At 42.2% G+C, this 13,547-nt stretch overlaps 1 long non-coding RNA gene across 1 annotated transcript in view; it reads left to right on the top strand.

Moving 5' to 3' along the window:
• Positions 1-13,547, top strand: part of LOC122464530 — a 149,999-nt gene continuing 136,452 nt past the window's right edge. The window contains exon 1 of the long non-coding RNA XR_006288660.1: positions 1-835. This is a non-coding gene — a long non-coding RNA (uncharacterized LOC122464530). The remainder of the gene's footprint in view (positions 836-13,547) is intronic.

Below are 13,547 nucleotides of genomic sequence, written 5' to 3' on the forward strand. Positions count from 1 at the left end.
TAGTCTCTAAGGTGCCACAAGTACTCCTTTTCTTTTTGCGAATACAGACTAACACGGCTGTTACTCTGAAACCTGCACATCTAGTAATATTGCTTTACAAAAAAAGTGCCATCTAAACTGAATCACAGATTTTCAGGCATTATAGATGAAGAAGACCTATTACATCATCTGCAGTAGGCCATCCCTTGCTAATGCAAGATTACTCCCTAGAGTATACTGAGTGCTTTGTATAGTATAGATGTAAATTACGTAGCGAAGTGGGGGAGGCTACCACTGCTTCCCATGTGGGGGTTATTCCAAAATCTAGCAGACAGCATTGATAGAATAGATGGGAAAGATCCTATCTTAAATGTCCTTTCCCCCCATATCTGTTATATATGCTGTCTTGGACAATAGTTCCTCTCCTGCTTTGGGTTTTTGAAGACTTAAGTAATTGTAGCCAGTTACCATATTCCCATCTATTGCCATAATTTAGTCAATTTCTCTGTATTTTTAGCACTATGTTTTTAAAAAAACTACAAACTTTTTCATTGTTTTTACTTTTGTTTTAAAAAAATATTTTTCAAGGGCTTCTGGATTTATTTTTGTCCGTGATACATGTCATTGGGGAATGCCGCAGTTCTGAATAAGATCTTGAGCTCACCAGAGCATGTGAAGTTTGAATGATCCAAACTGAAAACTCAAAGGGCTTTCAGCCCCCATTAAGAAGTATGGTTTCCAAGTTCATGTGGAGTCACTAGTACGTCAGAAATGGCTCGGCCCAGTCAAGATCCAGAAAGCAAACCAAGCATAACCCCAGATGCATAATACCAACAATGCATGGTACAATTGAAAGGTAATATCTTTTCAGCTGATGATTTCAAAGTGCTTTCCATGTACATACTAACTGAGCTTCACAATGCACCTGCAAGGTGGGTGTGGGTTATATTTGGATCACTCTCTCACATTAAAATGCAGCCACCTTTGGGGGGAAACCACAGCAGCTGTATAACTGTTCAAATGCTTATATGAACCTTATCTAAAATATCTGAACCTCTTAGACCTGCAAAACTGAGATGGAAATCAGGGTTTCTCCTGAATTTCTAGTGTTTCCTGGGTTAGCCTTTCTCATGTATCTTTCAGCTGTTGCTTTCAGTCTTGGTCAGAACCAGGAGGTATAAAGGCATGCCCCAAAGTAACAAAAGAGCTAATAAATCAAGGTGTTTGGTGTTAGTTTTGAGCAAAGGTTTTAGCTGATTCCTATTTTAGCCAAAGGAGCTGGTCCATCCCCTGTACAACTTTTTAGCATTTTCGTAAAAATAACCAAAACTTAAATAAAGAATTAACTTAAAAAGAAGTTTAAATAACCACAGGGTCAGAAGACTTAGAGCGATGGAACACTCTGCTCCTGTTATAGGGGAGAACAAGAAACAACAGTTCTGTCCAGCTTCGTTTGCATGAATTATAATGTTGCTCTACCCATCATTCTACCTACTGAGTTTTGTTGCTTTGGTTGAAATTTTCCTGTTTAGCCTGTGTGAGTGATGATAGATTATTATTGTAATTGTAATCATAAAATGGCATGAAATTTTGCAGGATATGCCCGGGTGTGGGTGGGAAAGAGAGTGTCACTTTGAGATTACAGGGCGTGGATTTTAGTTTGATGATGAAAATTATGATCAGTAGAAAAGAAGAAAGAAAAGACTCTGTCCTGGAGGTCAGAAGAGTTATTCTAAGGAGCTGAGACTAAGGGTCCTATTTTGCTCTGGGTTCCACCACGTGGAGATGCTGTGGGAGTGAAGGCACTGCAGAGCTGACTGATGTGGTGGTGGGCGATGATGATAATGCAGAGGTGAATTTGCAGTGAGGCTGGCCTGGCCTAGTGAAAGTGGCAGTGAAGAGATGACTTTCTACCAAGGTCTGGCTGGACCAGCAGCAATACAGAGCTGATTGCACAGTAACATGATAGATGGCAGCAGTTCTAAGCTGACTTTACAGTGCTCTGGCCCAGTAGGCCAGGAAGAGGCTGATCACAGAACTGGACCAGGTAGGTGCACAGTGAAGCTGTGCAGGTTGTCTTCTCTGTAATGGAGGAAACCAGTGGAGGAGAGCCATTTGTTGACTACCACTGGGTCTAATTGGATCTGTGAATGTGAGGTTTTAGGTGGGTGGGCTTTGTGGTGGGACTAAGAGTTCTGGACCTCCGTAAGTCAGACAGTTATTATTTGGAGCTGTGGGGTGGACAAAATTCCTGATTATTTTCTTATGTGTAAATATATAGAGATGGTTTTAATGTTTCATTTGATTGTTTTCCCTTTTCCCCAGATCATAGAATCATAGAAACATAGACTATAAGGTCAGAAGGGACCATTATGATAATCTAGTCTGACCTCCTGCACAATGCAGGCCACAGAATCTCACCCACCCACTCCTGTAACAAACCTCTCACCTATGTCTGAGCTACTGAGGTGCTTAAATCGTGATTTAAAGACTTTGAGGTGCAGAGAATCCTCCAGTAAGTGACCCGTGCCCCACGCTGCAGAGGAAGGCGAAAAACCCCCAGGGCCTATGCCAATCTGCCCTGTAGGAAAATTCCTTCCCAACCCCAAATATGGCCATCAGCTAAACCCTGAGTATGTGAACAAGACTCACCAGCCAGACACCCAGGAAAGAATTCTCTGTAGGAACTCAGATCCTACCCCATCTAACATCCCATCACAGGCCATTGGGCATATCTACCGCTAACAGTTGAAGATCAATTAATTGCCAAAATTAGGCTATCGCATCATATCATCCCTTCAATAAACTTATCAAGCTTAGTCTTGAAGCCAGATAGGTCTTTTGCCCCCACTGCTCCCCTTGGAAGGCTGTTCCAGAACTTCACTCCTCTGATGGTTAGAAACCTTTGTCTAATTTCAAGTCTAAGCTTCCTGATGGCCAGTTTATATCCATTTGTTCTTGTGTCCACATTGGTACTGAGTTTAAATAATTCCTCTCCCTCCCTGGTATTTATCCCTCTGATATATTTATAGAGAGCAACCATATCTCCCCTCAGCCTTCTTTTGGTTAAGCTAAACAAGCCAAGCTAAATAAATAGGTGCTTGAGGTTCCATGTTCTCAAAGGACCTGGAGTGCTTGCAAGTGGGGAAGAACCATCTGCAAAGATGGCCACAAAGGTTTTATTTTAATTTCCCAGAGTGAGAAATACGAGTACAGTTCTCAGTGGGGCCTCTAGCCATAATTCTGTTTATCTGAGAAGAAAAAAACCCTGAGACAGACTGAACCTGGCCCCTGTTGCTGCCACTAGTAACAAGGTTACACATATTTTAACATAGATTTTCATGAATCCTGACTCCTGATCATAGTAGGCAAGACAAGTACTAACCCAACACATAGGAGTCTAGGGTTAGAAGTTATAAAATGAAACTCAAATGGTGAATTCTTTCTTTGAGACATAAAGACCAAATGTTCAAAATTGGGTGGTATTTGGTGTGCCTGCAAAACCTCATGTTGGTACCTTAAAAGAGGCATACGGTGTGCGAACTCAGTAATTGTATCCACTAATGGGCTATGTGCTTTCATGAGCCAATATCTGATTTGTGTGCACAAAGGCTCGTTGTGCCCAGGTTTGAGAATTGGTCTCATTATTTTTATTTCACCATATCAAACTTCATTTGAGGTTTCTTTCAAATGATCTAGTCTCAAATCTCCTACAGGGTCCCTACTTCCACTGTCTGAATTCTTTTTGGGATCTACCACCTCTGAGGAGAGAAAGTCTTTTGACCCCTGTTTGATTTTGCTGAGTTTTAGAAAGGTCCCAAGGGTCATAGTTCAAACTGCTAGTCTGCCCCCTCCCAAAGCTGCTCACTCAGGATGTGAATCCTCTGATCTAACAAAAAGTATCAAATCAACTCATCTTGTGCCCTCTCTCTTGCTGTTCTTCAAGCCACAAGGAAACCTCTGACATCTCCCAAATGTTCAGATCTTGACACTTCGCCTAAATCATTGTAGATGAGGAATAGTCTGGAGTTACCTGCAAGATGTAGGTGACTTTTTTTCTGCCTTCATATAATGGGTGTTTTACCTCACACACATCACTCTGTTTGTCAGGAGCAGAGGATCCTGAAGGCTATAGGCACTGGAATTAGGGGTGCTGGCTTGAAATGGTTTCCATCATATACAGGGTTTACAGTTTGGCTCAAAGGCTCTCAGCACTCCCACTATAAAAATTGTTCCAGCATCCATGCTGAAGGCTGGAAGCATATTCCTCAGCTGTTTCATTGGGGTGAGTTGGCCTCCCACAAATCTCTAACTTCCTCTTCGAACATGTTCAAATAAAGTCACCATATACCATGACCCGAAAGAAAGTAGATAAAACACTAATCTAATAAAATCCTGTTGCCACATTATCTACCCCAGGTGAAGCTTCACTTATCCCCATATGAGATCAGTAAAACCTGAAATCAGGATTTAGCTGAAAACTTGCAATACAGATTTGATCTGAATTTTTTTTAAACAGAAGAAATATATCCCTAAGTTTAAAGATAGGAAGGAATCTCGGTTCCTGTAATGCAGCATAAAGGTGGTATCCAGCTGACATAAATTCAATCCCCATCTAGGGACTTCATTGCATTCACAATTCATATTCAATTTATTGCCTTCACATGAAAGGAGACTGGATTTCAGAGTCAGATGAGTGGGTGACATTGAATACAAGACTGTGTAGCACTTTATAGAACTTTTCTTTTATTAGCAGCTCCATAATCACATTAAGTTAGACTGAAAATTTGAACTAATTCCTTCCCCCAAGGCGCAGGCTGTAATAATGGTAAAAATCTGTGAAATAGGATAAATACAATTCAATAATTATATTGATAAATAAAATGAAAATCAACTAATTGTGTCATTCACTCAGATGCTTGCCTCTGTTGTTGCTGGCTTTCTGCTTCAGTGCCTGCTAAACTTTTCTGTCACACTTCAATAAATTTAATTGTGCAGAATAAATGAGCTAATTTTTGAAGTCACAGGCTCTGTTTGCAAGATAAGGTTGGTGATTTATTGACCTCCTCTAGCTCTGTAAGAGTGCCACCCTCCTTTTCTACTGTCAACTGTGTGAATTTTTGTACCTCTCTTTCAGTCTTGCTAAATCCTGCTTTGTATTTACCTTCCCATTTTACTTCTTGAAATCACTTAGCATATCACAGTAGACCAAAGATCCCCACTTCACTCAGTGCTTATGGCAAGAAAACTCCAAGCAATTAGAAAAGTTTCAGGGTTTTTGTAATGTTGTTTTCTTCCTGTAGCTGCTGGATCCTGCTGGTTTTGCAGGCTCTGAAGGACAATACTGGAAATGGTCCCAAGTGGAACACCAGATACAGACCCACCCCCAAATTTTATGGAAACTCATTCTGAACTGATTCATGAATGGTCATTTGGCCATCCCTAGAAGATAAACACTTCAGTGGTAGTTCTGGTTAGTGACTTACACCCAGTAACAGGCAGAGGTAGGAGGGCAATCTCTAGAGTTGTACTGGCTGCCTGAAAAGTTTATCCACTCTTTAATTTTTTAGAGCTGTTTGTTTAGGATGCTGTGGATACTGGGGGGGCGGGGAGGGGGGGGATCTGGTTCTGACTCACCACTGTGTGACTCCAGTTTCGTGCCATTGTAATCAGTGGAGTTCCGCTATTGTGCAATTGTCATAAAGCAGGAGTAATGCCACCCACCCATTTCAATGGGTCGAAAACTTGATTGGACTGGTGATGACTGGAACAAGCCAGTAGAAGGGAGGGGGAAGAGCACTTGCTTGCTATGGGATGCAGGGGTGGCCCCTACCTCTCCAGAGGCTCTATCTATTCATTGGCCAGCTGGGGAGGAAAGGAGCGGATTGGTCCCTTGCTCTCCCTATTCATCAATTTTAGCCCTATTTGGGGCCATTTTACTTTATTTCAGCAGAAATGTCATGGTGAGTCAGGTGCTCCAGTTCCCTGATTGCCTGTTAACTGATGCTGAGGCAGTTTTCATTGTAAAACATCTAGATGAGATCCTTGACAAAATTGGCCTTTTTAGAAAGGTCAGTTCTTCAGCTCCAGTTCTGGATTGAGGGTTACCACCTTTAAGTTAAACAAAAAATTAAAAACATTGAAAGGATGGTTCAATGCTCATGATACAAATCTCTCTCTGACATAGTAGAGCAATTTAACACCCACTTGTCACACTCTGGTAAAAATACCCTGGAATTAACTCCCCCAGAGCTTTGGTACCATGTTAAACCAAAATCCCCAGAGACAGAAAAACATCAACAAAAGTGAATAAGCAAATCAGCTATGTCAGAAGGACACTCAAAGGTCTATATCGCCCCACACATGCAAATGACTCCCATAAATGCTATGGGTTGTTATATGAGCATGTGGAGGGGAAAACATCCTCCTTGTTGTTAAATGTTCACCTGCAGTGTTGAACTGAGTAAACTATGTAAACCAAATAATTTCCCATCATGTCACCTATTGAGTGCTGTAGCTCCTGTGTGACTGAAGCAACCCTCTCCCTCCCCCGCCCTGTAGGTGCTAGGAAACAAGTCAGGGTAAACATTTATAAAGGAAAAGGACCCCATCTCTAGAATCTGGTAAAATCCTCGTCCCATTGAAGAACAAGGCAAAAATTCCATTGACTTCTCTGGAGCCAGGATTTCATCCTAGATCTCTAGAATCTAAGATGTGTAGAACTTTCCTCATTTTTTCTTTGTTGTTGTTGTAAACCCTCCTCTGTCGTAATTTTCTATTCAAGAACACTTACTACGTACTCCATATTTCCTGCTAGGTGTTCACCAGGTGAAAGGTTTCCCAGAGAATTAGAGGGGGAAGAGTCACAATATCCCATGTACAGAGCAGTCCAAATTCTTCCAAGCTCTTCATCATGTCTTTAACCTGAACCATGTGTGCTCTTGAATCTTCTTTTTTTTTAATAGAGAGGATTGATTTTGTAGAATAATACAGAGCTAATCAGAAAGGGTTTTCTATATTTAGGTGCTGCCTTCTATCAAAACAGTAGCACAGGTCCAACTTAACAGTCTATCCCGGCAGCTCCATGTAGATCTGATCGCATTTGGCAAGAGACTGTAATTACCAGACAGCCCTACTTTTAATCCATGAAGTTGACCTTTGCTCCTTCATAGCCATGGGTTCTTCAGCTCAGAGTATCCTGGAAGCCTGTGAGGCTATGCCTGGGGCAGTGACATTGATTTTTATTAGGGTATGAAATTAAATTGAAGTAGGGACTGAACTCATTCCATGAGGAAGAAAATGGTGCCAAGTTTAACAGGATGAAATTCCAGCAGCGCGTAATGTTTTATTGGGCTGTGGTGAAATACTTCACAGAAAGGTTTCCAGTTCATAAAACGCTTTCAAAACATGATAAACTTTTTACATTGAGGGGCCATTATCATTTCTATCTATGGCATTTTTGTGTGAAACCATTTCAAGAGCCCTCCAGATTCATTGCACAGAAATCTGGAAGAAAGAGTTGGTACTGAATGGCTGGACGAAAAATAAACCTTGTTACAAAAATCTGTGGAAGCTGCAGGGTCAAAACAAACAGAGCTATTGAATGAAGGTGGGATTATGAAAACAAGTTTATCAGTCTAGAAAATGATATGCCAAAGATTTCCTAACCTTTCATATACAGCTAAGCTTGTGGTATACAATTTGACCACAATGACAGTTCTGAATACAATGAACCAGGCCAATCATCTTATCAATATCTATTACTAATTATTCTTATTCACTATTTATTTCTGACAGTGCCCATAAGCTAGCCTCTGTACTGACACAACTGAAGACACAGTACTTGCCTTAGACAGGTGACATTCTAAACAGCAAAACTAACAGACTGAGAGATGGAAGGGAGGGGAAAGGGGAACAACAAATTAGTAAGGTGACCAGGTAGTTATCCTGTGATTGGCTAGCAGTAATTTTCTTTCTGTCGTTGGTACTTCTCTGACCCCCACTACCACAGTGTCTGAGCACCTCACAATCTTTAATGTATTTATCCTCACAAAACCCCTGTGAGGAAAGGAAGCACTATTATCCCCATTTTACTGATGGGAAATTAAGACACAGAGAGTCTAAGTGACTTGCCCAAGGTCACACAGGAAGACTAGCACTGCAGGTAATTTAACGCAGGTCTCCCAAGTCACATGGTAGCACTATAACCACTGGATTATCCATTACCTAAATGTTAGCTGTAAGTGCCTTCATAAACAAGATACCAATGCAAGAGATTTTTGTATGCAATGCTAGAGTGATTAGGTGCAGACACGGTAACATTGTGTAACATTCCTGAAACACATTTCTGAAAGGGGATCCTTCTAGTCTATGGTACAGTCCCAAATTTAACATGGGACTATCAAATCTGCTGCTGTCTAAAGTGCAGAGCGAAGATCAATGTGCTCTCTCTAACCACCTCTAGGGGAATAAAGCCCCCATAAGGCCTTCTCCTTCCTCCAAACCTTCTGTGAAGCAGGATGGGGGAGAGAGAAGATCTGCTGCCCTGTCCTCTCCTCCACGGGCAGAAATAGAGTAAATGGATTAAACCTGATTGGGAAGGGAGAAATAAGATACTTGAAGGGAATTACAGGGAGAAGAGAATGAACTGAAGAGATGGATGCAACTCCAGCATAACATGCAGGCTCCTCACACCCCAATGCTGGTCCTGTCTAGGTATGTGCAAACATGTATAAAACCCCACAGTTGTAATGCTTGCCATTGCCAGGACAACAGCCCAGAAACCCTGGCATGTATGGTTCTGTAGACACAGTAAAATGAGTGTTCATCTTCCAATTCATCTTGAGTCTCTACTGTAACTCTCCATAGCAAACCCCAACCGCCGCAGTCTATTGGGTTTTAAGGAAAGAGCAGGGCATATGATGTAACGATTCAGTACTGTGCGCATATTCTGATATATATATATATATACGCTAATACAAATTCTTCCCTCATTTATACCTCTCTGACCTCATTGCAGTTGCATGGGTGTAACTGAAGGTCATTGGTGCCATCTGAAAGTGGGATGTCAAAAATGCCACCTAAATGGGACACTCAGAATCATTAAAGAGCGGCCAAAGATGATCATGTATCGGACACAGAGCAGGGCAAACAGTGTCTACCATAGAAGGCTTCACTGCCGAATGCCGAATCGGGAGAGAATCTGCACACCTGGGGCTGGAGATAATGCGAGTTCTGTGCAGGCATGGGCCCAAGATGCACAGTACCTATCTGGATGAAGTTTAGGGGTGTTCAGAATCAGGGTTTTGGCTCATTCTGCTATCGAAGTAGAGGCCAACCCCAGAGCTTAGACTCCCATTTGAACTATCCGTAAGTGCACAGAGTGTTCAGCTCCAGGGTTTCAGTTTAGGGACATCCCTAATTTGTTGGCGCCTGAGAATTAGGATGGCAATACCAAAATCAGCAAACTACATCTTAAAAACAGGGATGGAAAGGGGGGGGGGGGGGATTAAAAATAGAAGAAAATAGGAAATACTGAAACCCATGTGATAACCCATTAAGTCCCAAGAAGAAACCAAAGTGAGGCAAATGCAAACGTTTGCACCTGCAGAGAACAACCATTCTTTGCCAACACAGAGATCAGGTTTCTAGCATGAGCCTCACATTTGGCTCTGGGACAAAGCCCATACATTTTCCACTCAACGAGTCCAGAAGACTGACCTGATGTGATAAGATCTGATAGCCCAATGCTTCACAAACGCATGCTCTCTGTGAAGGATTTGATTAGCCTGTGGGTTTGGAAACTGCCTCAGACTAGTTTATATAACATCAGCCAATGTGCAGATTTGTGTATTCTACTGTAATTACTTAAATAGGGGATTTTGCATGCTATAGCCAGTGATTCATGACCGGCAGGATATCTGCAAAGCCAGGCTTTGGGATTATGGGATGTAAAATGCCTGAAGGTTTTTGCCTTGGATAGCAGACCTGCTATTGAATCCATATAGGGTTTGTCTAAGAAATGGAATCAGTGTTTTGTAGCATCCTGCTACCTTTCCTCCATCCAAAGCCTTGCTATTGGGTGGTATTTTTGAAAGGAAACCAGTTTTGTTGAATTGTGGCTGTGGAGCTCATCGGTTCAGTGGGCTTGACGTTGGCCATTCAGTGTAAGAAAAGAGAACCAAGAAGGTTCCCTTCTAGAGTTTGCCAGTGTCACATTTGCAGTGAAGCAATTTTTGCTTAAAAGCAGTTTGTGAAGAAGGCACGCAGGCTGAGGTTCTTCTCAGAGCCACCCAGGGGATTGAACCACACAACTCCGAAACTTCCAGAATCCCTCCTCAGCTTCGAAAACGTCAACCACCTTCTCTACTGGAGCCATTGTTTGTTTTAAAGAAGTCTCTGACGCAGCTCACCAAAGCTATTTCAAAGCTAGGGGAGATTAGAAGAAAGAGAACATGTTGTTTGAGGTAGAAAATTCACATCAATGTATCAGACAGGCATGGGGGGCTAGCAAGGCTTGGAATCTGTGCAGTGACTCACACACAGAATAGACTGAAGCTTTTTCCTTATGTGAAGTCCAACAGAAACTAGGAGTGGGGAACTATAAATGTCTGCACTGTACTGCAGCTTTCCACTTTTTGCTCTTTCCAGAAATGTATACAACTCTGACTGATAAAAGCTCCAATTCACATTGCAGATAGCTGGCTCAGGTCTGATGGAATTTCACTGCTGAGTTTTCTCTGTCAGCACTGGAATAGCCCAGTTTAACTTCTGTTAGTTAGATGCCTTTTTTCATTTTTTTTTTTATTGCTGTTCTGTGGTTGCCTGTGAATTCTAGTTATGCCAGACAAATGATTTGGCACATATTAGTTGCTGTTTTTGTGTAGGAATCCATGGAGTTGTGTGTATTATTGCTATATATTTGGAAGTGCTTTCTCATTCACATCTCTCTATAGTCTAAAGACTCTATTGTGTTATTAGAGAAGTGCAAACAACTACACTCCCTCCTTGTACCCCTCATTCTAGAAGTCAGTACAGCAACACAGCTCAGCTAAGCAAACCTAGTGATAAGCAGATACAGGGTTAAAGTAAATAACATGACAGAATGTTCAGGGTTGGTCAGATTCTCCATCAACCTTAAACCTCCACACATAGAGGGCATGTCAGTCTACAGCAGCAAGAGACGCTACTCCTTAGTAACTTTTGGTTGTCCATGTTTTGAGCTGCCTAGTGATCTCAGTCTCTGACAGGCTGATTCTGTTGCAAAAGGTTATTAAAGTATGAAGGCACCAGTCAGTGTAGAGCTCTGTCTACAGTATTCTCTAATGCCAAGGGCAGAACCTTGTGTTCTCAGCTGAGATCTACTGTTCAATAGAGGGCTTTAGGGTTAGGCTTTTTGTACAAGTTTTTAAAATAAACAGCAGCTTTGTCTGCTTTCCCTCTCAGTAATCCCAGCTCTGTTTTACTGTACTCGGGCACGCGCAGCAGCGCTCCAGAACAGATCATCAGAAGACACGCAGCACAGCAGAGCTGCAGGTGGAACAGGGTGTACAGCCCCTTTCTTCCATATATCCCCTCTACAGGGCTTGACTAAACCTTGACTCGAAAAGGAAACTAGTCTAACCCCCAACTACATAGGGGAGCCAAACTCTTTTGTCCCAGGGCTCTCTGTTGCTAAGTATATTTTTTCGGGGGGGACGGGGGGAGGCATTAAAAGAGGCACATTCTTCATCCTGACCTATGTAAGTCCTAAGCCATCTCTTAGCACTTGACTTTAATTTGCAGTCCCTCAAATGAAACTTCCAGGGTCTCCCGCCACTTTATTTAAACCAATTCAAGTTGATTAATTTTTTTATAAATTCTTAGGTGCAGGATTGTGAGCCCCTTATTCCTGTTCGTCAGCCATTACTGAGAGGGACTGTTCCACTGGAGTCAATGGGACTAATCTGTGCGAGGAAGAACCTACCAGCATGAGTACAGGGTTAATAGTCTGGCCTGTGCATTTTTCCAACTATTGAAATGATCACTGCAGCTGAATGATACTTGGTGTGTAGTATAAAATCAGCTCAAAAGGCTGTTTCACTAGGTAAGGGGAAAATAGGGGGTAGCCTGAAGCAATCTAAGGTGACAGATAAGCGTTTGGGTGTGTGTACAGCATATATAGTGCGCACACACACTTTACTAGTATTTCATTTGCCTGATTAGTGCTTTGTTTCAGTCTCATTTCCAAACATCCTGTGAGTTCTTTTCAATGTGAAAAAGGTTAGACACTTACTCTATGTGTTGTTAAATCCCCAGCTCTCTGTACCTTTGCTGTATACAAAGTAGAAGTGTGGATGAACCAGCAAATCCATTGCCAGTCAATTTAACGAATCTTTTAACAGCTCAGAGGTGGCTGCAGCTTGCCAGGTACCAGGTTTAAAACTTAGTAGCCGGCGTGTGGGGAGTGAGGAGTTTGGATGGGTGGGGCGTAGAGGAGGAACAGACGCTGGAGAAGGTGTTTTTGTGGCTGTGCCTCTTGTAGAGCGTGGTTACTTCTTGTAATAAATATGACTGGGATGAAAGGATTCTGGCTGTAGAACAGAAAATGGTGTGTTTCAAATTCAATCCGTTCCCTGCGGTGGGCCACTTACTTCCTTTGTTTCCTAGCGCAAGTGAAACAATTCCGTTGTTTCTCTGCATGGTTAGCAGTGTGAGTGACCTTCAGTCTTGCCACTTAAAACTAACTCAGGATCTTCACGCTGTCTATGCCAAATGAAAAAATAAACCCTCTCCTCTATCCCTCCCCGTCCACAGCACATGCACGCACAAACCAGTGCCACCCTGCCCATATGCTGGTGCTGCAAGGGAAGTTCCCTCCTCTGCACATATCTCTCTCCACCTGGCACAAAGCTGACAAGGGGATTTTTCACTTCCTTACCCTCCTTTCTCTTCTTTGATTAACTTTGGACCAGATGGCCAGTCCCCAATCTCCCAGCATGTGTTTGACTGACAGGAGCCTTTGATAAACCTCAGAAGAATTAAGTCATCTCCAGGTCACCTCCCCTGCCTGGCCTTTAACATCCCACACATACCACTATTATCTGCTGAATAGAAGACAAAGGAAATTAGCTCCAATTCCCTATCATCCCTATTATTTCCACACTGATTTAAAGAGGAAGCAATGAGATGCCCTTCACTTTCCTTCCAAAGGTACAAATGTCAGCTGTTAAGAAATGCAAACAAGAGGTTTCCCATGTTAATGGATGCGCTTCTTTGTAAAGCCAAGAACTGGTAAAGTGGATTTATTCAGTTGTGGCCTAGAAAATAATATACTTCTAAACAAATTGTTTAACTACTTTTACTCTATACACACTGCAGAGTGCTTTGGAAGCCTTAATGTTTTGGGATGGGGATAAATAATGAGGTGATATACAGCATTTCGATGATCTTTCCATTTGTGGTTGTTGAATCTTCATACCAGGGGTAGAAATGGGCTTGAACCAAAATCCTGGATCCAAAGATCTTTGAAATATGGGGAAGTTTATCTGCATCTGGATCCAATCTCTGAGATTCAGGGCCTATCTCCA

The sequence above is a fragment of the Chelonia mydas genome, chromosome 2 (genome assembly GCF_015237465.2).
Source record: "Chelonia mydas isolate rCheMyd1 chromosome 2, rCheMyd1.pri.v2, whole genome shotgun sequence".
NCBI lineage: Eukaryota > Metazoa > Chordata > Testudines > Cheloniidae > Chelonia > Chelonia mydas.